Source organism: Schistocerca americana, chromosome 7, assembly GCF_021461395.2.
Source record: "Schistocerca americana isolate TAMUIC-IGC-003095 chromosome 7, iqSchAmer2.1, whole genome shotgun sequence".
NCBI classification, from domain to species: Eukaryota; Metazoa; Arthropoda; class Insecta; order Orthoptera; family Acrididae; genus Schistocerca; species Schistocerca americana.
Window position 1 is genome coordinate 474,838,439 of NC_060125.1, and position 27,251 is coordinate 474,865,689.

Genomic DNA, 27,251 nt, shown 5'->3' on the forward strand with positions numbered 1-27,251 from the left:
TGGACTCACCCTCTCCCATCCTCACACACTATATCACATCCTTTAAGATAGAGTAAATATGGCCAGACAATCTAAAACTGCCAGTTAAAACACAAGTAATACAAGGGGTAAGCTAAAACAAATACACTGGCATATGTGGCTGGCTCATCACGTACAAAAAAGAAGGCTGAGTCAGCCACTCTAATAACACATTCAAACAGAGCGAGGTGGCGCAGTGGTTAGCACACTGCACTCGCATTAGGGAGGACGATGGTTCAAACCCGCGTCCGGCCATCCTCATTTAGGTTTTTCGTGATTTCCCTAAATCGCTTCAGGTAAATGCCGGAATGGTTCCTTTGAAAGGACACTGCAGACTTCCTTCCACATCCTTCTCTGATCCGATGGGACCGATAACCTCACTGTTCGGTCCTCTCCCCCAAATCAACCAACCAGTAACACATTCAAAACTTCGCCCTAAAATATGAGTGCAAGGGCGCCCATAACCGGAGACAAGGGACGCTGCAGGCATTTCATCCCCCCCCCCCCCTTCCCTAGCACTCACGGAAAGGACAAAATATAGCGTTTTTAGGTGTTTCTCTGTCAAGAAAATGATTCGAAATTTGGTATTACTCGGGTTTTTAACAGGGTTGGAAGTGGAACTTTCTTATGGCTACTTCCAAGTCTCCATTTGTCTTTCAAAATATTAAAGACACTGGAGCCAACCTATTAGGGAACAAGTTGAACATGTCATAAAACCTTAAAACTCGTTATATGTTTGTTGGATTTGTAACCTCGCCCTCACTTATCCGACCTTAATGACAGTGAAAAATTAAACCGCGTGCACCTAATGGAAATTTGGGAAAAGCAATCGTCACCGAAGTTAATTTGTCGGTAACGAGGGAGGAAAGGGTTACATCTAAATGAAAGGAAAAATGCAAATGAAACTGGTGGAAATTAATTTTGAAAAGGGCTAAAGTTAATAAAGAAAGTAAAGGTGCGGTCGTCACGTTAACAATTAATTGGCGCTAATTAGATATTTGAGATTTGGGGGAAATTACGGTCGCCAGTCCTATGGACAACTACTATAATAACTGAAAATGAAAGGTTATTGCACATATAATTAGCACTAAAAGCGTGGCAGCTGAAGGTTGACACGTGGTGTGTGAAAACTGAATGTTTGTCAGAAGTAATAAATTTCGCTACACTCTGACTTAAATTTAGCAAAAGAATTAATAAAACCGGAAAATTGAAAGTTAATTTAGTGACTGAAATTAATAGTGAGCTTTGTTTCTGAAGCACTACGATATTCAGTAAAATAAGGTTAGTCTTGGGCTACCTCAACAATCATTTCAAAAGATACTTGAATCTACGCAATTTAGAAATAAAAGGTTTAACTTTGAACTAGAATTAAATGATTCTGAACAATTAACAATAGTAAAATTTAGTACGTACCAAGCTGAGCTGCAGTCACAGGTAAGCTAAAATATGCTAACAAAACTCGCACTCTTAATTTGTGCTTGTGTAATCTAAAATATTGTAGCCAGCTATGAATACCTTAACTGAACTTTGACATTAAAGCAGTGAAATGGAATGATATTACTTTAATGCTGGCGTTTGTACTTCAACGACACTCGGGTTCATTTCGGAAAAGGAAGGGACCCTGCTTGGTAATGCAATTGGGACAATGAGCAACAAAGGATCATGCTAAGTTGCTGTAATTTTGTGAAGCAACAATTTTAAAAAGCTGAGGTCTGCCGTACAGTTCTAAAACTTTACGTGGTTTTAGTCTTCCTTGTTGGTTGGTTGAAGGTTTGCAGTCGTCGATCGGGGAGGTGGCGACAGTCACTCATTGTCGGCCGTCGCTGTTGCAGAAGCTGGATGTTGGCGCGCCTTCTTCTCGACACGGTCTCCAGGCGAAACGGGCTCTTGATGTGCGCCAGCTAATGCTTCCCGTCCGCGACACCGTGTCAGAAACTATCATAGCAAGTCGAGCGCAATTACATGCTGCCAAACCCCGTAAGCGCGGCAACTCGCGGGAACGTCACACAAAACACCTGCTCCACCGCCCTACTCCAGCCAGACTCCCTCTGCCCGCGCTCCACGCGGCAGAGTTAACACCACCAAAGATCCTAAACACTTTGGTTCTCCACACGACCTATCGATGTAATCGTTCGATAGCATAGTTTTCCCTAGGCAAGACCCAGCGTAAAAATAGAAATAATACTTACAAAACAAACTAATTATACATCGACATAAATGCATAAATATACATATATACAAATAGTAAAACAATTACAATATATATGGACACAGACATGTCATACCTTCAGGTAACAAAATAAGAAAAAAATTTTATAGTACAATGGATGGAAATAGGAGGATATGCATTTCCAGCGTTACAGATTGTCAGTTAAAATGGAGGGCAAAGCTGTTGATAAACTGGCTGCTGGCCTTTTGTCTGAATATAAAACACAGTTTACCAAAATGTGGCGCTCTGTGATCTGTACATCACAAGCATCACACATGAAATATGTGAAACTGACTGTCACCTGATGCACTAATTAAGAAACTCTTCTCTTGAAATACTATGTTCAACATTTACAAAAGCACATTTCCATCTGAGACTTGAATGATGGTGTTGACTGCTTCAGCTGAGGACATGAACTGGAGCCGAGCACTTCCACACTTTGTTCTATATTGATGTCTGTGTGAGGGCGCTGCTGTGCTGAGAGGGAGGATATCTCTTCTTCAGCCTCTGCCATTTGTCATAGCTAATGTGTGTGATGGGCGTTGCCGACTTTGGTTTCCTAGTTTTATGCTATCTCATTTTCTTTAATTTTTTTAATCGGTAATTGGATGATTACTTGAACATAATCGAAACCGGTAATGTACGCACCATCGGCAGGCATGTGAATCACGAGAATTCTAATTCTCTGTGACAGCTAGAGCAACCACCAGAATACTCGTATATTAGTGTTGTTCTTGTTCAGATCTGTTACCGGTTCCGGTAGGTTATTAAAAGGGCATGAACAGCATTAGATATGGAGTGATCATTGTGAAGAACTACGAGACATAGTGTACTTACATGAGACAGTGTTGTCAGCACCTGACAGAATTGGAAAGGTGCCGTATTGTGATTTCCCGCCGGCCGACGTGGCCGAGCGGTTCTAGGCGCTTCAGTCTGGAACCGCGCGATCGCTACGGTCGCAGGTTCGAATCCTGTCTCGGGCATGGATGTGTGTAATGTCCTTACGTTAGTTAGATTGAAGTAGTTCTAAGTTCTAGGGGACTGATGACCTTCGATGTTAAGTCCCATAGTGCTCAGAGCCATTTGAACCATTTGATTGCAAATGAGGGTAGATTTTTCCTACATGTCGGTCAGAGAGTCTGAAGTTGGCGTAGTAATATAGCGTAGTGAAACACCTAAAGTGGTCGCATAGATAAATTATATGGAAAATGTGGATGGTTGAAGGTGTTTTTGATTTTACATTGTAGTTATGATTGTGGGGCAACGGCCTTGCCGCAGTGGATAGACCGGTTCCCATCAGATCACCGAAGGTAAGCGCTGTCGGGCGTGGTCGGCACTTGGATGGGTGACCATCCAGGCCGCCATGCGCTGTTGCCATTTTTCGGGGTGCACTCAGCCTCGTGATGCCAATTGAGGAGCTACTCGACCCAATAGTAGCGGCTTCGGTCAAGAATACCATCATAACGACCGGGAGAACGGTGTACTGACCCCACGCCCCTCCTATCCGCATCCTCCATGAGGATGACACGGCGGCCAGATGATCCCGAAAGGCCACTCGTGGCCTGAAGACGGGGTCCTTTTTTTTTTTTTTTTTTTTTTTTTTTTTTAGTTATGACTGTGGACCAGTTTACTCCACTAGAGTATACAGGGTGTTACAAAAAGGTACGGCCAAACTTTCAGGAAACATTCCTCACACACAAAGAAAGAAAATATGTTAAGTGGACATGTGTCCGGAAACGCTTACTTTCCATGTTAGAGCTCATTTTATTACTTCTCTTCAAATCACATTAATCATGGAATAGAAACACACAGCAACAGAACGTATCAGCGTGATTTCAAACACTTTGTTACAGGAAATGTTCAAAATGTCCTCCGTTAGCGAGGATACATTATCCACCCTCCGTCGCATGGAATCCCTGATGCTCTGATGCAGCCCTGGAGAATGGCGTATTGTATCACAGCCGTCCACAATACGAGCACGAAGAGTCTCTACATTTGGTACCGGGGTTGCGTAGACAAGAGCTTCCAAATGCCCCCATAAATGAAAGTCAAGAGGGTTGAGGTCAGGAGAGCGTGGAGGCCACGGAATTGGTCCGCCTCTACCAATCCATCGGTCACCGAATCTGTTGTTGAGAAGCGTACGAACACTTCGACTGAAATGTGCTGGAGCTCCATCGTGCATGAACCACATGTTGTCGTACTTGTCAAGGCACATGTTCTAGCAGCACAGGTAGAGTATCCCGTATGAAATCATGATAACGTGCTCCATTGAGCGTAGGTGGAAGAACGAAACTAAAATGAGCTCTAACATGGAAATTAAGCGTTTCCGGACACATGTCCACATAACATCTTTCCTTTATTTGTGTGTGAGGAATGTTTCCTGAAAGTTTGGCCGTACCTTTTTGTAACACCCTGTATAACAGCTTTGACACTCCAACCGAATCAGTTCGTACATGCAAGCCACAGGGGGTGTGACATTTGCTGATGAGTGGCGTCATAGAGCCAAGGTCTTTGTAAATTTGAATAGGTTCCGTTCTGGATGCTAAACTGTTTTACTCATGCAGTGTAATAAAGGCACCATTGGTGTAAAACAACTGACGCTAGAAAAACCTGTATTTGCTCGGAGTATCAAGATCTAATCAGGTTTGAAACGTAAACATGGCAGCGAAAAACTGTTCCCGAAATTCGGTTTTCATCTTCCTCAAGTTGTGTCACTTGTAAACGCAGAGGTTTGACGTCACAGATGAATAGGACGTGGTGGGCCGTATACCGTATTGTGCTCAAACTTTGTACGTAGCGAAAAGCAGACGTCAGACGTCACGAAAACGCGGATTATTTTGGTGGCGCGGCAGCTTTTTGGCGCTTTTCAGCAGACAGGTTCCGGCGGCGCGGTATCTCGCCGGCAGCGGTGACAGCGCGCTGGCGGGGTCCGAGCGACAGGCGAGCGTCGGGGAATGTTGAGCGCTCCGCGGGACAGGCGGGCGCGCTCATTTATTGAAGAGTCCTGACGGACGGGTCGATTGCGATCCAAGAATGGAAGCGGGTCACAGCCGCTGCCCGCTGACCGGCTCTGTCTCCCCCCACTCTCCGCAGGGGTCACGGCAAAACAGGGGGCTTCTTACCGCACATGCAGCCTGTACCATAATTGAAGCGGTTAACAGTAAAGGGGTGTAAGTGACACAACAATAATTCTGAGAAAATGAGCTTAAAATACGTATCACATTGAAAATTCTGTGATAATTTGTTACACTGAAAATGAATGATCGTATGGCATTGTTGGCCGGGAGGCCCCCTTTCGTGGGAGTTCGGCCGCCGTATTGCAAGTCCTTTTTTAGTTGAGGCCACGTCGGCGACTTGCGAGTCAATGATGATGAAAATGATGGTGAAGGACGCACACACAATACGCAGTCCCCTGCCGGGAATCGAACCGGGCCCCTTGCATGGTAGGGCGGTAACGCTACCGCTACGCTACGGAGGCGGACATTTGTTACACTGTCTACGATAAACATCGTAAGGAGTAGTATGGAGTAGTAGTTCATGAAGCTATGCATACAATGTCAGTGAGTGAAATTCAGAACATTGTGCTGATAATATTTCTACCAATAAATTCAGAACATTGTGCTGATAATATTTCTACCAATAACGTAGTTAGCACTTGCACCCCACTACCTCCAAAAGGTACTACTTACATGCCTTTGATTCTCATCGGGTTTCTAAAGCACTGCAACATTTAATACAATACGCTGTAAGAAAAGACGATCCGCAATTGAAATATCCGACTGTGACGGAAATCGGTAGATGCCATGCACAACATGAACAGGCAAACAAATGATCACAATTTTAGAAAAATTAGATTTTTTTTACTCAAGACAAAGAACTTTACAAACTGAGCAACTCAATAACACGCCTTTGCACATCCATATTGAAACAGGATGAAAGTGGGACACAGCTGGTATAATTTTTATTAAAGATTAAATTCCTCCTGCTGTACTTAAGATTTTTTATTTACTTCGCGGCCGGCCGGTGTTGCCGAGTGGTTCTAGGCTCTTCAGTCTGGAACCGCGCGACCGCTAGGGTCGCAGGTTCTAATCCTGCCTCGGGCATGGATGTGTGTAATGTCCTTAGGTTCGTTAGGTTTACGTAGTTCTAAGTTCTAGGGGACTGATGACCTCAGATGTTAAGTCCCATAGTGCTCAGAGCCATTTGAACCATTTGATTTACTTCGCTACTAGTTTCGGCGTGCGTCAACGCTATCTTCAGGCCCCTACACTTCGCTGAAATCAGTTGTGTGTGGCTCAGTCTATAAGTCCTGAGCACTAAGTCTAGACTTCTAGATTGAGCAACACACAACTGATTTCAGCAACGTGTACGGGCCTGAAGAATGCATTAACGCAACGCCGAAACTAGTAGCGAAATAAATAAAAAATCTTAAGTACAGCTGGAGGAATTTCATTTTTAATAACAATAACACATTGGTCCCCTTACGGCCATTATGCGAGAATTACTCGGCTTGACATTGATTGATAAAGTTGTTGGTTGCCCTCTTGAGGCATATCGTTCCAAATTCTACCCAACTCGCGCTGTAGATCGTCAAAATCCCAAGATGATTGGAGGTCCCTGCTCTTCTCTGTCCATGGAGTGTCCAGACACGTCTTCGACCTGGGGTCTCATTTACTGTAATGGAATTGTCTTCATTGATGAGCCCCGCTTCGAACTGATCCCCAATGACCAGCCAAGGCGTGTGTGAAGACGCCCCGGATAGCGGTGGAATATCAGTCCGACAGTCGCCCGCCATACGGCTCGACAGGCAGGAGTGATGGTCAGCAGTGCCATTTCTTTTCATAGCAGGACCCCTTTGGTTGTCTTCTGAAGCACCCTAACAGCACAGCGGTACGTCGCCGGTATTCTACGCCCCTTTTTGTCGCCGTCCATGGGAAACCATCCTGGGCTTACATTTGACCAAGATAATAGCTGCCCCCACATGGAGATCGTTTCTACTCCTTGTCTTCTTGCTTGCCAAACCCTATCTTGACCAGCAAGGTCGCCGTATCTCTCCCCAACTGAGAACGTTTGGAGCATTGTGGACATGGCCCTCCAACCAGCTCGGGTTTTTGACGATCTGACGTGCCAAGTGGATAGAATTTGGCACGATACGGCTCAGGAGAACATCCAACAATTCCACCACTACCAGGCTGAGTAACTGCTTGTTTAAGGGTCAGAGATATACCAACACGTTATTGACTTGCTCAATTTGTAAAGCTTTTTATCTAGACTAAATGATCCAATTCCTCTGAAATTGTAATCATTTGTTTGCCAGTAAATGTGCATCACATCTACCGATTTCCATCTTATTCGGATAATTTCTTCGCGGTGCATCTTAATTTGTCTTAGGATGTATTTTATCAAATTTTCATGTCTTACATTAATCCAGAAAGAATGAACAATGATATATATATAGAAACATAAATTTCCAAGCAAACTTGAAGCTTAGACACACAGAATAGTAGATTGTGTTAGATGATATCTTGTGTTGCAACAGTGTTGTGGAAGTGACAAGGGAGGTGTGAAATATTTTATGTAAGCATGTCGGAGGCAGGTATGAAGCAAACGTCTCGTAATTTCAATTTACCAAAATCCTGACTTTCATTGATTCTGATGTCTCAAAACAATTTACTCTTCTGTCTTAACATGTGCTGAGATGGAAAAATTGTAAGTATATAAATCAATATTAAACACTAATCGTGAGACACATCGTTTACTGTCATTCCCATGAAGAAACAGTCCAGTCTATTGTGTTCCTCAGCTCTTCCACGATTGCGTAAGCACTCTTATGCAAACAAAGTCGATGGAATCGGAATTGATTAGGTGTATTCCTGTGGAGAGCGAGTCACCGTGTGGTTCGGTGCACACCACGACCCAGAAACGCCACGTTTCGCTGTTAACCTGTCGTGAGATATTAAAACGGTTACCTGCATTAGTCTCATACTTCAAATCAATATCCTCTGTGCATTTCGAGGGTTTGTACAAACATCCTCTGGTGGATACTGTGGTTTACATGTGTCTTATTGGTTCAAATGGTTCAAATGGCTCTGAGCACTATGGGACTTAACAGCTATGGTCATCAGTCCCCTAGAACTTAGAACTACTTAAACATAACTAACCTAAGGACATCACACAACACCCAGTCATCACGAGGCAGAGAAAATCCCTGACCCCGCCGGGAATCGAACCCGGGAACCCGGGCGTGGGAAGCGAGAACGCTACCGCACGACCACGAGCTGCGGACTCTTATTGCTTGGTGCAGCCAGTTGCCTACTTTGAATCTTATTTTACTACAAAAAAGCTACATGGTACTTTTTATCTATACTAATAATGAAAATGTAAAACCGTCGCGTTTGTCTCTGTGTGTGTTTGAATGTGCTAGTCTCCAAAACTACTAGACGAATTTTAGTGGTGTTTTCACAAGTTACTTCAGCGTATCTTGAAGTAACATGTACGTCTTATATCATCAAAATCAGGTCACAAAAAATTGTGATTTGAGGTTTCATAAATGCGAATGTTCGTTACCTTTTCACAACTAAACTGCTGAACCAATTTACATGAAATGTGGTGTGGAGGCCTTGAGGAAGAAAATAGGCTACTTTACAAAATAAAAAACAGAAAGTCTACACTTAAGTGTGAAATTTGAGATTGTACATATGTTTTAACATTAGTGAACATAAACCATATTAAAAATTATTAAATTTCTTGTTTATTCAAATAATCAGCAAACAGTTACACAAAATAAATTTTATTACGTATGTTCTCAATTGCGAATATGGGCAACCATCGGCTGTAGAATGGGACGACGACAATGAAAATTTATGCCAGAGCGGGACTCGAACCCGGATTTCCCTCTTATCGTGAATGGTCGCCTTAGCATTACGCTATTCCAGCACGACTCACGGCAGACCCAAACTTCCATATGTCATTAGCCATGTGTCTACAACCTGTACTCGTGCATCATTATGTATATTGCTGTACAGGCGAAACGTTTTACTCGAAAGTTGCATGCCCGGTGTCGGAGGATAAATACTATATTGCAATGCGTGTGTTACAGTGAATTAAAATGCAAAGTTCCTTTCGACATGCACTCCTGCATTCGGAATAACACTGGTACTAAAGTATTGAAAGAAATTTTAATCCTTTACTGGTTTCAGACACCTAGTGCCCTTCTTCAGAAGGTTACAATCATCGCATTATTTGCGATCGTCAAATTATGCTGCGTGCATGTTATTCTTGACGATCGCAAATACTGCGACGATTATCGCCTTCTGAAGAAGGGCACTAGGTGCCTGAAACCGGTATAGGAATAAAATTTCTTTTACGCAATTGGTTGCTGATTATTTCAACAACAGTAATACGGAAATACGGTTGCTGAAGATGGATAAAATACTAAATTTGTGATAATGTTCGCATAGTATAATGCACAGCTACTTCAGTAGCGCGAAGCGTAGATGCGCACCTGCTCACGCCTGTCTGCATGCACCGCTCGGCAGCAACTCTTCATGCACGTCCAACAGCTACTTCTTTACCACCACTCATCACAATGACAAGGTTATTGATATGCCGAGGGTAACACGTCATTGGGAATATAACACACGATATCAGACTGTAAAGAGTAATATAATAACTCGCAAGCTTTTCCAGTGACATGCATACTTCTAGAGATTCTCATGTTCAGGCATTGCACCCGTCAGTGGAGAGAAAAGCAAAACTCATACAGAGATTGAATGAGTAACAGGTAGGTGGTGCCTCGTAAGCCAAAGAGCGTAGCTATTCAGAATTGCAGATAAAATGTCAGAAAGGTTTACCAACATTAAGTAGCAAATCGTAGAGCAGCTAATACATACAGAGGTGTCTACATCTTTGTGAAGTTTCCGCATAAAAATAGCGATGTAAACACAGTGCCCATTGAATTACTGGGGCCGGCCGAAGTGGCCAAGCGGTTCTAGGCGCTACAGTCCGGACCCGCGTGACCGCTACGGTCGCAGGTTCGTATCCTGCTTCGGGCATGGATGTGTGTGATGTCCTTAGGTTAGTTAGGTTTAAGTAGTTCTAAGTTCTAGGGGACTGATGACCGCAGCAGTTAAGTCCCATAGTGCTCAGAGCCATTTGAATTACTGGGCGTTGCCCATAGACATACATTACTAGACTGGCAAGACGTTGCGTTTACTGAAGCATGACGTTTGGTGAGTTAATATGGCGATATCAGGAAGTTTGTGTATTGCCCTAGTACGATTTTCTGAAACGAAATGACCTTGTAGGCTTTACGAGGTGGTGCTAACAAATTTCGCAGTTGGGCAAATATTTGCGCACTAGTTGAGCTTAATACAGTGTAGAATCGTATTATGAGAAGAACATAAAGTTAAATACACACTTGTTTAAAGCAGACTGTAGTTTTCGTAAGAACACTCAAATGCATAGAGACACTTGTTCTCATCGACAAATAGCACGTTCTACTTATAGCAGCATGTTTATAGCGAGCATACTATTCTAACAAGGGAACATCCCCATCGCACCCCCCTCAGATTTAGTTATAAGTTGGCACAGTGGATAGGCCTTGAAAAACTGAACACAGATCAATCGAGAAAACAGGAAGAAGTTGTGTGGAACTATGAAAAAACAAGCAAAATATACAAACTGGGTCGTCCATGCGTAAGATAGGCAATATTAAGGGCAATCTGAGGCGAGGAGCGCCGTGGTCCCGTGTTTAGTGTGAACAGCTGCGAAACGAGAGGTCCTTGGTTCAAATCTGCCCTCGACTGAAAATTTTGCTTTCTTTATTTTCGCAAAGTTATGATCTGTCCGTTCGTTCATTGACGTCTCTGTTAACTGTAATAAGTTTAGTGTCTGTGTTTTGCGACCGCACCGCAAAACCGTGTGATTAGTTGACGAAAGGACGTGCCTCTCCAATGGGAACCGAAAACATTTGATCGCAATTTCATAGGTCAACCGATTCCTCCACAGGAAAACACGTCTGATATTTTGTATACGACACTGGTGACAGCATGTGCGTCACATGACAGGAATATGTTGTCGACCCACCTAACTAGTACACTTGGCGAATGGGTGAAAAGATTCTTCTACCTTGCCCGATTTAGGTTTTCTTGTGGATGTGATAATCACTCCAAAAAAAGTGATGAAAACATAAGAGTTTTTCACATAAACTGAAAATAAAAAGTTAAAATTTTCGGTCGAGGGAAGATTTGAACTGAAGACCTCTTGTTCTGCAGCTGCTCACACTAACCACGGGACCACGGCGCTCCTCGTCCAATACTGCCCTTAATATTGCCTATATTACACATTGACGACCCAGTTTGTATATTTTGCTTATTTTTTCATAGTTCCACACAACTTCTTCCTGTTTTCTCGATCTATCTGTGTTCAGTTTTTCAAGGCCTATCCACTGTGCCAACTTATAACTAAATCTGAGGGGGGTGCGATGGGGATGTTCCCTTGTAAGAAAAGCCTAAGTGGATCAAAACTGGTTGAAAGCACATCATTAAGCTACGTCTGTTAATATTAGATTATAAAACCTCTTAAAATACGTGTAAACTATTAAGATACTGCCGGTATTTTGGGTAAGACACACTGTAATGGAATTATTTATGCTTACGTACAGTACAAAAGCAAAAATGCGTAAGATGTTTCTACTTCTGCTTGCATTGAGACATGTTTCTTTCCTTGTGTTTTCCGTCTGCAATACGAAAAATTACAGCCAAACACGACACATGTACTGACCATTATCTTAAAGCGCGTATCAGTTTAGTCCCATTTCTCACTGTTTTATTAGTAAATAAACAACTGTTTACAAGTCCTTTCCGCTCGCCGCCATTTTGCTATTGTAAACTACTTGCTTCAGTGACACCAGTGATAATGTATACGGTACTGCCAGTCTAGTAATGTATGTCTGTGGCACTGCCAATCTGTATCTATACAATCTCTGGACAGTTTTTTTTTTTTTTATCACATTGTCCCAACGTCGACCTTGTGCATAAGTGTCGGGTAGTGCTAACAGTTACTTTGAAAAAGGAATAGTATTCAGGGTTCAAAGTACGAAGAAGTTAGACGTACTGGCCTGATTGTATTTTGTTTTTTTATCTACTGTTCTATGAACCGATTCTCTTCATTTCCGTATGTTGGTTTTTTTACGTATTGTCGATAGTATCGGCGGGAACTGCTGATAGCTAGGTGCTTAGACAGGTAGAGGGCTTTTAACGACTTGCCGTACCATTTAGGTCGACGAAATCCGTGCGCAAACGATTGGAGACCACGCGTGAGAAGCGGATCAGCCTGATGCGCGACACATGATCGTAATACAAGTGGACATGCGGATACCTGTTAAGTAGCTGCACGTTTTGTTTCATCCGATACTGCTCGTGTAGGTGTTAACAATAATTTAATTATTGTCCCTTCCATATATTTACGTAATATAATATTTCAAATAAACAAAATGTAAGCAAATTTTTCCACATGAACAGTACTTTAACAGAAATTATAATTTAGTGGGCGTCTTCAGGTACTACGTCTTCGGAAGGAATGTAATAACACGACGCCTAAACGTACATTTTAGCTACAAAAAATGTAATTACAAGAAGAAATGCTCTCCTTGAACAAATTTCTAATAGGAAAATACCTGACATGGCAGTTTGGAAAGCAATGCGGTAGACTTACCTTGTCTGTACATTACGTAAATTCCCACGTCGTTTCAAATTGTACTTCCTGTTTCGCGTAAACATTGCATATTCTTGTACACTTTTTTTTTTTCATGCGTCGGATCGATATGTTTCGGGTAATGGACCCCATATTGCGGCTGGTGGCGAATCAATGTTTCACCCAGTGATGGTTTTCCACGCTTTTGATAGTCCGGCGGTCGGGCGTTTTTAACATTAGCTCTGCTGTTTTTATTCCATAATCAACACGTGTGGCCTTCCTCTGACTGTTTAATGTTTTTTTTGGATAATGTGTATATTGAATAGAGCCATATCCGCCAAAAAAGAAAATTGACCCACTTTCGTTCACACGAGTGTGACTCTCAATGTTTACGTTTAGTCCGGATTTGTTTCCACGAATCGTACTCGTAAAAGTACGGCAAGGGGTTGTAACTGCTCCTCATAAGGTATATTGGAAATGTTCGTTGATGAAATTCGTGCTCCGACTAACTAGCGGTAATATTGTCTTATGAGAAGCATTACATAAGAAAATCTGTCCTGGTGCACTGTATTCACGCTGAGTGCGCATCAATGATAACGACCAGTTCAAATAATTATATGCTCCCCAACGTTTACGAGCACAGCTACCGGTAGTTGCACACTAGTGGCTATCCTTGTACTAATTATGGCTACAGTCCGTGTACGACAATAGTTTCTCCCCTAAAGTTTTCAAGTTTAAGTAAGCTTAATGGTTCGAATCGGTACAATAACTGTCTAACGCGTCAAAGAATATTTATGCATGCTGCGCTCTGTTATTAATCTATGTTGTCGCACAGATAAATATTTCATAAACACACAATATCAAATGGTTTGAAAGAAATGTCACACAGTAAATCCACTTTATGCTGGTTTATTCCATACTATTCACGTCCTATCATTGTATGAAGGAAGTAACTTTTCCCTAAGCTGGGGGGAATTAGTTACGTAAGTTTCAGTCAGAGTTTGTAACAAGTTCAGATTTCATTTGCTACTTTGACGAAACTTCAGTACTTTCTCACAATTCAATACCAATGTTCACTTCCTATGTCGGTAAATTGTTAAGTCTATTACTTTGGGGTAAATTTCAGTCTTCCCTGTATGGTAATCAATTTAAGACAAGTTCGGATCTTTTCCTCCCTTGGCTTTACGTAATGGTGTATTCAGGGTTGCTGAATATACGAGGGTCGGTCAAAAAGTAATGCCTCCCATTTTTTTTCTACTTAAAGAAATTAAGTTAAGTGAAAAATGTGAATTTGGCGCCATTCCTCAAACCTTCTTCTGCAATCCACTGCAGTAGTAACTTTCTGTGTCAACAGGTGGCAGCACAGCAGAAGTTTGTAAGATGGCCGACATCGATGTTCGTTTGAGACAACGTTGTGTGATTGAATTCTTGAATGCAGAAGGTGAAACGCCCATACGCATTCATGAAAGACTGAAGAAGGTGTATGGTGTTGTGACAGTGGATGTCAGCACTGTTAGACGATGCGTTCGTCGTTGTAAGGAATCTGAAGGGCAAACACCGTTGACTGACGAAAAGCGGAGCGGCAGGCCGGTGAGTGCAGTGACTCCACACAACATTCAGCAAGTTGATGACATCATTCGTGGTGACCGTCGGGTGACTGCAGATGAAGTGTGTCGCATTATTTTTCTTAGTAAAGGCAGTGTGATCACGATTATTAAACAATTGGGGTACTCAAAAGTTTGTGCACGGTGGGTTCCAAGAATGTTAACCGATCAGAATAAAGAGGCAAGGAAAACAATAGCCTCCCAACACTTGCAGCGCTTCCGTTTGGAGGGAGATGAGTTTCTGAAAAAAATTGTGACCGGGGACGAAACATGGGTGCATTTTTTTGAACCCGAATCAAAGAGGCAGTCAATGGAGTGGCGTCACACAAGCTCGCCGAGGAAGAAAAAATTCAAAACTGTGCGATCGGCAGGGAAAGTTATGGCAACAGTTTTCTGGGATACAGAGGGTGTGATTCTGGTTGATTTTTTGGAGCAGGGATGCACAATAAATTCTGTTCAATACGTCACAACCCTCAACAAACTTAAAGCACGTCTTCAGCGAGTTCGCCCAACAAAATCAATGGCAGATGTTCTTCTTTTGCATGACAATGCAAGACCACACACCAGTCGTCACACCTCTGACGAGATTGTCAAAATTGGATGGGAAGTTTTGCCTCATCCCCCATACAGCCCTGACCTGGCACCATCAGACTTCCATCTGTTCGGGCCACTAAAAGAAGCTCATCGTGGGATTCATTTTGAAGATGAGGAGGCCGTCAAAACATCCGTGCGTCAATGGCTTAGGAAGCAGAGCTGTGATTTTTACCGTGCTGGGATACATGCCCTTGTTCAAAGATGGACCAAAACTGTAGAGATGGGCGGAGATTACATTGAAAAATGACAAAATGATCCTCAATGTTGTGGTTTTCAACCTATGTAATTGCATTTAAATTTCCTGACAATTAAACGTAGAAAAAAAATAGGAGGCATTACTTTTTGACTGACCCTCGTATATTTAACGTGTTACAATATCGTAAGGATCAGATACTTTTGTTTTTAATTATGTCAAACATAAACGAAGGGACTAATATTGAGATGTGAACATACCTCTGCTTTAATGATTCCTAGCAGCTCGAAAATTTTCAAAAAATGCACAAAAACAATCTCGTCTCCCATACGTACAAGAGCATACATTGAGATACGACCTTATCCAGCAAGCGCTAGCAGCACATTAACAATGTATGACTTTTTTCTTCTGTATTACGCACGTAGTGTCCTCAAAGAGTACTCACAAAGACTATTCTTTGAGTTCACTCGTTCTATTCCGTGATCTATAAGCATACTACTTTCCGATCTACTGTTAATTTGAAACGAATGGATTCTGTATCTTTTCTTTCCTTTTTCAAAACATTAAGTCACTTTATAGTGGATTTCCTTTACATATATACTTGCTACTATTCAAGTGAAGCTATTCCAATGGGACTTGAAATTTGGATCTTGGATTTTGGGACTTTTATTGGGTTTTGGGTACTATTTTATAGTTTCAATTTGTGTCCAAAGGAAGCGGCGTTACAGGGTTAATTATTGTCTTGAGAGTCGTGAGAAGTCTGGCTGGTCAAAGAGAGCGTGGCGACCTTTACACAAGCTGATTATACAAGGTGCGTCAAAACTTTTGGGTCAAATTGGAACACGTGGTAGTGGATCAGCAACCGACTACATTGAGATAGGGAACCAATGGTCGGAAATCCAAATTTATTGTTTTATGGGGATACACAGCGTACACCGCATCACAATAACGTAGATCATAGCAATTGTTCCAACCGACGACCGCCAGTGTCAATGGATGCATGGCATCGGCGCGTACGGTTCTACGCACTCTCGCAAAGATCCCGACAACGATTCTTTGTCAACGGAAGGGCAGGCATTGCCCAAGATCACGTAATAGGACCTTATTTGCGACTTCTCCGTTTGCTTGGTTCACGTTAACTGGTGTTTCTGCGACATGTGGCGCCATTTCTCGGAGACTGTACCCCTTGTTGTCAGCGACAGGATGTGGTTTCAACGTGACGATGCTCCAGCTCACTTCGATCACCCGAAAAAAACGCGTGTTCATCGTTGCGTTGTAAGGATAGGTCTTGATCCATGGCCAGAGCGATCGCCGGACCCCACACTTCTGATCTTCTTCCTCTGGGGTCATGACATTGGTGTATGAAACCCCCGTAGAAACGGATAAAGACTTGCTTGCCTTTCTCCTGGTACAACCGACACCAGGGATCTTTGAGAGAGTGCAGCAGAACTTGAAATGCCGTTGCCACGCGTGCATTGAGACTGGCGGTCGTTATTTTGAACAATTACTGTGCTACGTTGTTGTTATGCGGTGTTCGCTATGTATGTCCATAACAGAATGAGTATACATTTCCGATCACTGGTTCCCTATCTCAATACAATCGGTTGTTGACCCAGTATCATCTGTTTCAATTTGACTCAAAAGGTTTGAGACACCCTGTAGAGTGCGTGACTTCTAGCAGGGTCCGCAAATTGGACTTCGTGCGACGCAACAGAAGCGAGGGCAGATAAAAGGAACGTTTCGGCTTGAATATTGCCAACGGACGGAGCGCAATTCGCAGCAAAATATCGTTAAGACGTAGCCAGCTGTAAACTGGACGGTCGCCGATCTAGCGAAGCGCCTTCGTTCACGGGTGTAAAACAAGTTTGAAAACAAGAAGGCGCACAACGACGGAATTGAAAAGCCGGCTGCAGCCAGCGGCGCATCGTCCGCTGAGTCGCTCAAAGCCTCTTAACGCACTCAGCAAGTTGCTCGCGAGGCTGTAATCGCATCAGCACGGGAGAGAGCGACAGCAAAGTTTCAAACATTTAAATGGGATATTATGAGTCGGGAGTTTGTTACGGATGCCGCTGATAACCAGCAGTCTAGCGCAAGAGGTGGAGGCGTAGTTTTTGATTCCCAGCCAGGAACATCATGGTAGTAGTGACACGGCTTAACTTCCGTTACAAAGGTTTGACTCTGTACCAGCGATGTAGCGGAGGTGGTTTTCTCTGAACCGAAGTCAAAGTCTGACGCAGAGGCTGCGCAGTTATTTCGCCGAATGCGGAGGTGGTGTTTATGTAATTACTGAATAACCATAGATCTCTGTAAAGCTGCCAGTTCATATATTTACATTGCAAAATTACTTTTATCGTGCAGATGCTTCTGGATTTGTGTATTTACATTGTTGTTTGCTTACGATGTAAAACAATTCGTTTTTATATTTTCTATGTACGCACTTACAGTGTTGCTTCATGTTATGTGCGAGGGCGCGCTGAAAAGTAATGCCTCAGAATTTCTTATGTAAAAACTCTGTAATGATTCTGAGATAAAGCAAACGTTATTAACATTCAACATCTTTATTATTCACCTGTACCTACTTACTTCTCAATGTAGTTACCCTGGCGCCGAACCCATTTCTCCCATAGAGACACCAGATCGTTGATACAGTCATTGTAAAATATTTGACTTTGTTGACGGGACCACAACCTCACCTGTACCATCACCCCCTCATCACTATCAAAGTGAAGTTCTCGAAAGTGAACTTTAGTTTTGTATACAGGTGAAAATAGGATGCGGCCAAGGCGGAACTGTATAGAGGATGATGGTTCAAATGGCTCTGAGCACTATAGGACTTAACATCTGAGGTCATCAGTCCCCTAGAACTTAGAACTAGTTAAACCTAACTAACCTAAGGACATCACACACATCCAAGCCCGAGGCTGGATTCGAACCTGCGACCGTAGCGGTCGCGCGGTTCCAGACTGAAGCGCCTAGAACCGCTCGGCCACTCCGGGCGGCCGGGGCAGAGTGCGTGCGCCCTAATGGTACCAGAATTGTGGGACAAATTGAAGGCCAACGACTTAGCTTTCCACGCCGCTGTTTTACAAACTAGTCTGATAGGGTAATTCAAGGTCATAGCCGCCCCCCCCCCCCCCCCCCCCCTCCAGCACTAGCGCTTTTTCTGCCTTGTGGCAGATTAGATTCCCATACAGTTTAGAGGATTTCTCCTCTTGGGGACTGGGTGATTTTGTGTTGTTCTCAACATTTCATTTCTACTCATCCTCATATACACACCAGTCGCCGAGGTGGCGCCAAGTAGGATTTGCGCTTGGCGACCGAATTACCATGACGGGGCTACCGACCAGTAATGGCATACGGTCATTCCATTCCACTTCATTTGGCGAATGTAGTTTCGACAGCCATAGAAGTACAACACAGAGGGTAACAGAGAAAAGGCGTATTATATGACTTCAGTGAAACAAAGAGATTCTAAAAGCGATAGGTTACAATTTTAAATTGTAACGTTTCGAGTTCGCAGGTTTCTGAGCTATTCCTTAAGGGATCTGGTATTACCTCTGCTCCACTAAATGGTCGCTGACTTACCACTGAAGCCGACGCAGGTGACAAATACTGTCCTGTTACGGAATGGCTTATTCGCTATTCTCATTGAATAAACTTTTCATTGAAATGAAAGCATCGAAAAGATATTCCTTAGCTGAAGAGTTATCACAGAATCACCACAATTCCTTAATGTACTTCATAACTAAGAATGGACGTTGCTGTTACCAATTTTTGTCACTTTTCGGAGCCAGTACTAGGTTCAGTGTCACATGGTGTAATAACCGTCTGTAGTTCTATCATTGTTTACTTTTGTGCTAGGGTATCAGAATCTTCGGTTTCGCTGAGTCTCATGCAATGAAACACACACACACACACACACACACACACACACTTTAGCTCGTATTAGACATTTTCTTTTACAGCTAAACTTAAGAGCTTAATTTTATATTGAGGGTCTGAAAGCATTACGATTGGAAAGCAAATATTAGAATGATGTAGTTCGCGGAATCTGGAATTTAATGATGCCCGGTGCTCCTGTAAGAAAGCATTGTCAGCACCTGAGAGAGCTTCAAATAGGCTTCACTAAGGGTACCCATTTGGCTGGTTGGTCGACTCCTACAGTATATAGATTTGTGGGGCATTCGGACGTACCAGTGGCCGGATATTCGACTGGATTCGAACATGAGGGCACGCATTCACGTCCACAAGGTTCTAGTCGTATACGTCTGACTACCACAAGAGAGATTCGTCGATATTGTACACGAAGCACATCGTAACCCAGTCTCACGTGTGCCTGTCATCAGGGTACAAACAGTCGACTCCATGAAACATTTTGTGTCATTCCACACCAATGATCAGAGACTAGCAGCAATAGGATTAGATACTTAGCGCCCCCAAGCGTAGGCTGCCCTTTACACCACAACAGTAAAGGCTACCGCAGCTGGCAAGTACGGACGGCTGATAAATGTCGTCCCAGTTTGTTGAGCGACGAATAGCTGCCCTCCGCTACACCGAATAACAATCGTCGGCGCGTATGGCGGGGATATTGGGTACAGGACCCATTCTTACAATGTTTTTTTTTTGGGAGGGGGGGGGGGAGGGGGGAGGCACTGCGCTGCTATTCCTGTCATCATGATGTGGGGAGCTATCGGGTATATCTTCACATGTCACGGCTGATAGTGATTGAGCGAACTCTGACGGCACAGTTGATCGTCACGGACATCCTGCCTCCCCCTGTGTTACCTCTCTTACCACAGATCGTGGTACAATCTTTCAGCACTACACTGCTACTGCAGACATGCTACATTGATCCTCAGATCTGCCCCGATAGAACGCAGGTGGGACCAGTTCGGGGATCAACTCCCAGAGCCAGTATCCAGGATATCAAGGACCAGTTAAAGCAGTTGTGGTTTACTTCGTCTCAGGAGAGGATGCAACGGGTTTCTGACACGCTTCGCAACCAAATCGGTGCATGCGTTCAGACCAGAGGGGTGCAACGACATATTGATAAGTGGGTTCGTAGTGCCAAATTCTTTGTAAATTAGACTTAGTTTTGTTATCACTGAAATTATGTCACATCCCCTCGCTACCCGTGAATTTTCATTCCGTTTCCCACTCTTCTTCTGGGTACTCCACCGTTTATGTCAGAAAGTGTATATTAAGGTACAAAAACATGTTTTGCATCTAAAACGCGTAAACCGAACAAGTACAAAATGTACTTATAAAATGATTCAGTTAGACGCAGGAATGATTCAAATGGCTCTAAGGACTACGGGACTCAATATCTGAGGTCATCAGTCCCCTAGACTTAGAACTACTTAAACCTAACTCGAGGCAGGATTCGAACCTGCGACCGTAGCAGCAGCGCGGTTCCGGACTGAAGCGTCTAGAACCGCTCGGCCACAGCGGCCGGCTAGTTAGACCCAGAGACAGCTGTAATATGCAAAGATGCTAATCAGAATAAATTTAACGACTTAAGAGCGATTGCCGACATGCAAAATGATGACTACATTATTCAATTCCATTCGCCTGATTTCGATAAACACACTGACGGGAAAAAAATCGCAGCACTAAAAGGTAATTAGCGTAGAGAAATGAAATTTCGAGAATATATTTTTGTAGGTAACTTATTGAAGTGATTACAACTGAAAGATCACACTTTAAGGTAAGCGCGAGATACACCGTTGCAAACGTGTAACCGCCAGAACGTTGGATGCAAGTATGCAAACTTGCATGCAATGTATTGTCGAGGTGCTGGGGATCAATTAGTTAGTGAGTTCTATGCCTGTGGCACTTCGTCGGTCAATACAGGGACAGTTAATGCTGGCTGTGGATGACAATGGAGTTGCCGTTCGGTGATGTCCCATATGTACTCGATTCGAGCTGGCCAAGGCAAAATGTCGACACTATGTAGAGCATTTTGGGTTACTACAGCGGTATGTAAGCGAACGTTATCCTGTTGGAAAAATCCCCTTGTAATGCTGTTCATGAATGGCAGCACGGCTGGTCGAGTCACGAGATTGACGTACAAATTTGACAGGGTGCGTGGAATAACTACAATAGCGCTCCGGCTGTCATACGATATCACACTCTAGGTATGGGTCCACTGTGTCCAGCACGCAGTCAAGTTGGCTGCAGGCCCTCAACTGACCCCCTCCTAATCAACACACGGCCATCACCAGCTCGTCAGAAAACACAAAAGACCTCCAACTTGCTCTCCAATGGAGCTTCGCTTGACACCACTGAAGATGCAAATGGCGGTGGTTTGGGGTCAGTGGACTGCTCGCTACAAGGCGTCTGGCTCGGAGATGTCGTTGAAGTAACCGATTTGTAACCGTTCGTTGTGGGGCCAACTGCTGCTCAAATTGCTGCTGCAGATGCAGTACGACGCGCCAGAGCCACACACCGAACACGGTGGTCTTCCCTCTCGTTAGCGCCACGTGGCTGTCTGGAGTCTGGTCTTCTTGCAACCGAATATTCTGTTGACCACTGCCGCCAGCAGTCATGTACACTGGTTACATCCCTGCCAAGTCTTTCTGCAACATCGCAGAAGGAACATCCAGCTTCTCGTAGCCCTGTTATACGACCTCGCTCGAACCCAGTGAGGTGTAGATAACGGCAACTTTGTTACCATAAAGGCATTCCTGACTAACATCAACATCGAGTAGAACAGAAGTGATATCCGGCGTTCTGCAAGGTAGTGTCATAGGCCCTCTGCTGTACCTGATTTATATAAATGATCTAGGTGATAATCTGAGCAGCCCCCTTAGATTGTTTGCAGATGACGCTGTAATTTACCGTCTAGTAAAATCATCAGACGATCAATCCCAAATACAAAATGATCTAGAGAGAATTTCTGTATGGTGCGAAAAGTGGCAATTAGCACTAAACAAAGAAAAATGCGAGCTCATCGACATGGGTACTAAAAGAAATCCGATAAATTTTGCGTGTACGATAAATAGCACAAATCTAAGGGCTGTCAATTCGATTAAATACGTAGTAATTACAATTACGAGCAACTTAAATTGGAAATACCACATAGATAATATTGCGGAGAAGGCGAAACAAAGACTGCGCTTTGTTGGCAGAACACTAAGATGCGACAAGCCCACTAAAGAGACAGCCTACATTGCACTTGTCCGTCCTCTGCTGGAATATTGCTGCACGGTGTGGGATCCTTACCAGGTAGGATTGAAGGAGAACATCGAAAAAGTGCAAACAAGAACTGCTCGTTTCGTGTTATCGCTCTGTAGGGGTGAGAGTGTCACTGATATGATACGCGAGTTGGGGTGGCAGTCACTGAAACAAAGGTCGTTTTCTTTGCGGCAAGATCTGTTTGCGAAATTTCAATCACCAACTTTATCTTCCGAATGCGAAAATATTTCGTTGGCGCCCACCTACGTAGGGAGAAATGATCATCATAATAAAATAGGAGAAATCAGAGCTCGAACGGAAAGATTTAGGTGTTCCTTTTTCCCACGCGCCATTCTAGAATGTAATGGTAGAGAAGTTGTATGAAAATGGTTCGATCAACCCTCTTTCAGGAATTAAGTGTTAATTTTAGAGTAACGGTGTAGATGTAGACCACGTCCAGTCTCTAAGGTAACTATTTCTCACGACCGTTACTGTGGTGTCACCGCCAGACACCACACTTGCTAGGTGGTAGCTTTAAATCGGCCGCGGTCCATTAGTACATGTCGGACCCGCGTGTCGCCACTGTGTGATCGCAGACCGAGCGCCACCACACGGCAGGTCTCGAGATACGGACTAGCACTCGCCCCAGTTGTACGGACGACTTTGCTAGCGACTACACTGACGAAGACTCGCTACTTTGCCGAGCAGATAGTTAGAATAGCCTTCAGCTAAGTCCATGGCTACGACCTAGCAAGGCGCCATTAGCCTTACATAGCAATTGATACTTATCGTATAAAGCATGTCTCATCAAGAACGATGTATACAACAAGGATGGATTAAAGTTAAGTATTCCAAAAGCTACGTACTTTTCTTTATAACATTCATTACGTATCCTGTTTGACCTCACGCCATCCTTCGTGTGTTTATAGCGTGCATTGCGGTCCACTCAAATCACACTGTGTCGGCACTTCTGTCGACACATCAGTTACAGCGTGTATTTAAAGCAAACCTAAGTTGCATCCTCATAGTGGCGCCACTAGCGCCACTCTTATGCCACTGGCGCGAAATTTAAATGGACATCATCTTTCAATGGAGAAACACTTCTACCAACTTTCGTTTATGTCGCGTGCAACTTCTTCTTGGTGTTCCCATATTTTTCCGTGAATACATTTGATGACGGCATAACGTTCACATCTCGGGTGTCAGGGACAGTCTTTCACTCTGAGTGATCACGCCGGCCTGGTTGACCGAGCGGTTCTAGGCGCTACAGTCTGGAACCGCGCGACCGCTGCGGTCGGAGGTTCGAATCCTGCCTCGGGCATGGATGTGTGTGATGTCCTTAGGTTAGTTAGGTCTAAGTAGTTCTAAGTTCTAGGGGACTGATGACCAGAGCAGTTAAGTCCCATAGTGCTCAGAGCGATTTGAACCATTTTTTGAGCTTCCACATTTTCTCCACAGGGAACTGACCACATGATGTCGCTATATTTCAGCACCTGTTACGAAGACATGTAGCTGGTGGACCGTTATGCCTCAGTTTGCACGTCAGAAACATAACCTACTATTTTGTTGGACCATTCTTTCTTTTGGCGAACGTATTTTCATGTTAAGGTCTCTTGGAACGCTAGCTGCACGAGTATCACACTTCTTAGTAACCGCAACGAGCTGCCCTTTCTGCAGAATGCTGACGTGGCACAAGAAGACCCAAGAATTTACGCACAGCTGCCCGTCCCCGCGCCGTTGACACTGTTGTAACCACCGTCGCTCCATACAACGCGGTTTTTGCCGGAGTTGCAACGAGCCGGAGAGGCGTGCGTGTAAGAGGCTTTGAGCAGCTGCGCTCGGAGTGGCAAGTGTACATCTTTTAATCGGATTGCTGTGTGGCTAACTGCGGCTTTTCCTCTTGCATGTGCGATGCTTGCGTACTAGCGGACACGGGCACACGCGCTTGATGTCCTACAAAGTTGCCGGTTGAGTTTTCACTGTAGATGGCGAATTATTGTACACCTCCTACATGTTATGTGTACATGTGTAGCGAATAGCTCATTAAGTAGTTTCGTGATGTGTGCTGGTGGATTGGGTATGCACAGGAACAGGAATGCCGACTGTACGAACTCAGCCCCGCATCCTTCATGCAGCCACAGGAAAACACCAAGGATCAGTCTTAACCCCTCTTAGCTCTTAATGTGTGCATTTCAGATCCCATGTTTACTACACCTTTTAGGTTCGAGTGGTAGTTCCTGTCATGTCGCTGATACTGACCATTCCTCCTGGGGCACCCTGTATTCGGGAGAGTCGCACAGTATCGGTCACTACTCTGATTTCCCATTGCGCCTCAAAATAGCAGAAGTGTACAGGAAGCAAAAGCAAGCTTGTATGTCCATGTGCACTAGAGTCAGATATCTTGTCCCTCTCTTCACTGCTTTGTCAGCTCTGAGTGCTTGGAGGTGTTGCTATAGCTCTTAGCGCGCAGAAGATATTTTGAGGCCTACGGTACCCGTTTTCAAGGTAAGTCATTAATTTCAATGCTGTATTTCAGTTATCAGCGTTAGGGAGGGAATGACATCTAAAAAACGCTACATGATAATTACAATAGTGCAGTACCGACTACCCTATTGTCTCTCAGTATCGGCAAGAAGTAATTTCATTTTGTAAATTATGTTCTTCTTCTTACTTTCTTTCAGGCTGAAATGGCAGAAAATAAGAAAAAAGTAAGAGAAAAACGGAATGAAGAGTGCATGAAAAAGGCTGTGAGCAAGGTTATGTCTAACAAAATGACCACAAGGAAGCAATTGAAGCATTTTCAACAATTAGAAAGTGTAGTGATTGCCAACGAAGAGATGAGATTAAAAGCAGAAAAAATGGACTCTGAAAGTGACTTGAAGAAAGTTGAACTTGAAAGTTGGGTGTTCCAAAGTAAAGGTAACACGAAAAAGGTGGCGATGGAAAACCTTTACAAAGCGCAGAACAAAACTGAAATTTACTGGAAATAATGGGTCAACGGAAAAGACCGGAAAGTGCATTGTGTGTTTGGAAGCATCTCAACAAGAGCGGGTGCTGTGTACCAAGAGTGGAGGCTAGGCGAAAGTTGAATGTGTGAATCAAGAGAATATTTTGTATTTTATTTGCTATCTCTGTAAAACACTGAGTTAAGCATTGGTGAATTGAGCTGAAATAAGAAGTTCCATACTTGTGTGTTCTGTTATTACGAGGCTCACTTCAAAAGAAATGCACACTATTTTTGTCAAAACACAGTGTTCATTCTGCATGTGTGAAAGTTTTACAGTGTGTAGATAACATTCTTCCCGCTTATTTTCAAACTTAGTTCAACCTGTTCCCGTGAGTGGCGCCGTCACAGCATGTCTTCAAGATGGCTCCTACACTTGACGTTCGTCAGAAGCAACGTGCTGTCATAGAATTCCTGTACTGTGAAAGCGAGACAGTGGGAAACATCCACAAGGGGTTGAAAACGGTGTACGGAGATGCGGCTGTCGATCGCAGTGCAGTTAGTCGGTGGGCAAGCAGGTTACGTGATGGAAGCGGGCACGGCAATACAGAGGATTGTCCTCGCAGCGGCAGGCCTCGTACTGCACACACTCCAGACAATGTGCAGAGAGTTAACGAATTGGTGACTGCTGACAGACGCATCACAGTGAACGAATTGTCATGCTACGTTGGGATAGGGGAAGGAAGTGTTTGCAGAATACTGAAAGTGTTGGCGTTAAAAATAGTTTGTGCCAGGTGGGTTCCCAGGATGTTGACAGTGGCTCACAAAGAAACAAGAAAAACGGTATGCAACGAACTTTTGGAACAGTACGAGAATGGTGGAGATGAATTTCTTGGAAGAATTGTGACAGGTGATGAAACATGGCTCAATCATTCTTCACCAGAGACGAAGAGGCAATAAGTGGAGTGGCATCGTGCAAATTCACCCAAGAAAAAACAATCAAAACCACATTTCTTCTCGTGGAAATGCTATTGCTACGGTGTTTTTCGATTTCGAAGGACTCTTGCTTGTGGACATCATGCCAAGTGGAACCACCATAAATTCTAATGGATATGTGACGACACTGAAGAAACTTTAAGCTCGACTGAGTCGTGTTCGATCACATCGGAAAAAGCAGGATGTTTTGCTGTTGCACGACAATGCACGCCCACATGTCAGTCAAAAAACCATGGAAGCGATCACAAAACTCGGATAGACAACACTGAAACACCCGCCTTAAAGTCCTGACCTGGCTCCATGTGACTATCATCTCTTTGGGAAACTGAAAGACTCTCTCCGTGGAACAAGGTTTGAAGATGATGACTCCTTTGTGCACGCTGCCAAACAGTGGCTCCAACACGTTGTTCCAGAATTTTACCGTGCGGATATACAGGCGCTAGTTCCAAGATGGCGTAAGGCAGTTGAGAGGGATGGAAATTATGTGGAGAAATGAAAATATTGTTCCTAAAGGATGTATCTACACACTGTAAGACTTTCAAACATGTAGAATAAAAGATGGATTTAAAAAAAATAGTATGCATTTCTTTTGGACTGACCCTCGTATTTGCAAAGGTCCCGAGTTCGAGTCTCGCTCCGGCACACAGTATTAATCTGCCAGGAAGTTTCAGATCAGCGCACAGTCCGCTGCAGAGTGAGAAATTTCATTCTGTCAAGAGAACATAGTATTAATATGCCGATTAACCTCCATAGTTCCATAGTAAAGTCAAAAAAACTTAAGCCGGCCTGTACTGCACGACTCTCCTCTAAACAGTTCGGCCT

The 27,251-nt window shown here is 43.7% G+C and overlaps 1 protein-coding gene and 1 pseudogene across 1 annotated transcript in view; both read left to right on the plus strand.

Moving 5' to 3' along the window:
• Positions 1 to 27,251, plus strand: part of LOC124623025 (calpain-D-like) — a 517,886-nt gene that overhangs the window by 134,073 nt on the left and 356,562 nt on the right.
• Positions 3,487 to 3,604, plus strand: LOC124623360 (annotated as a pseudogene).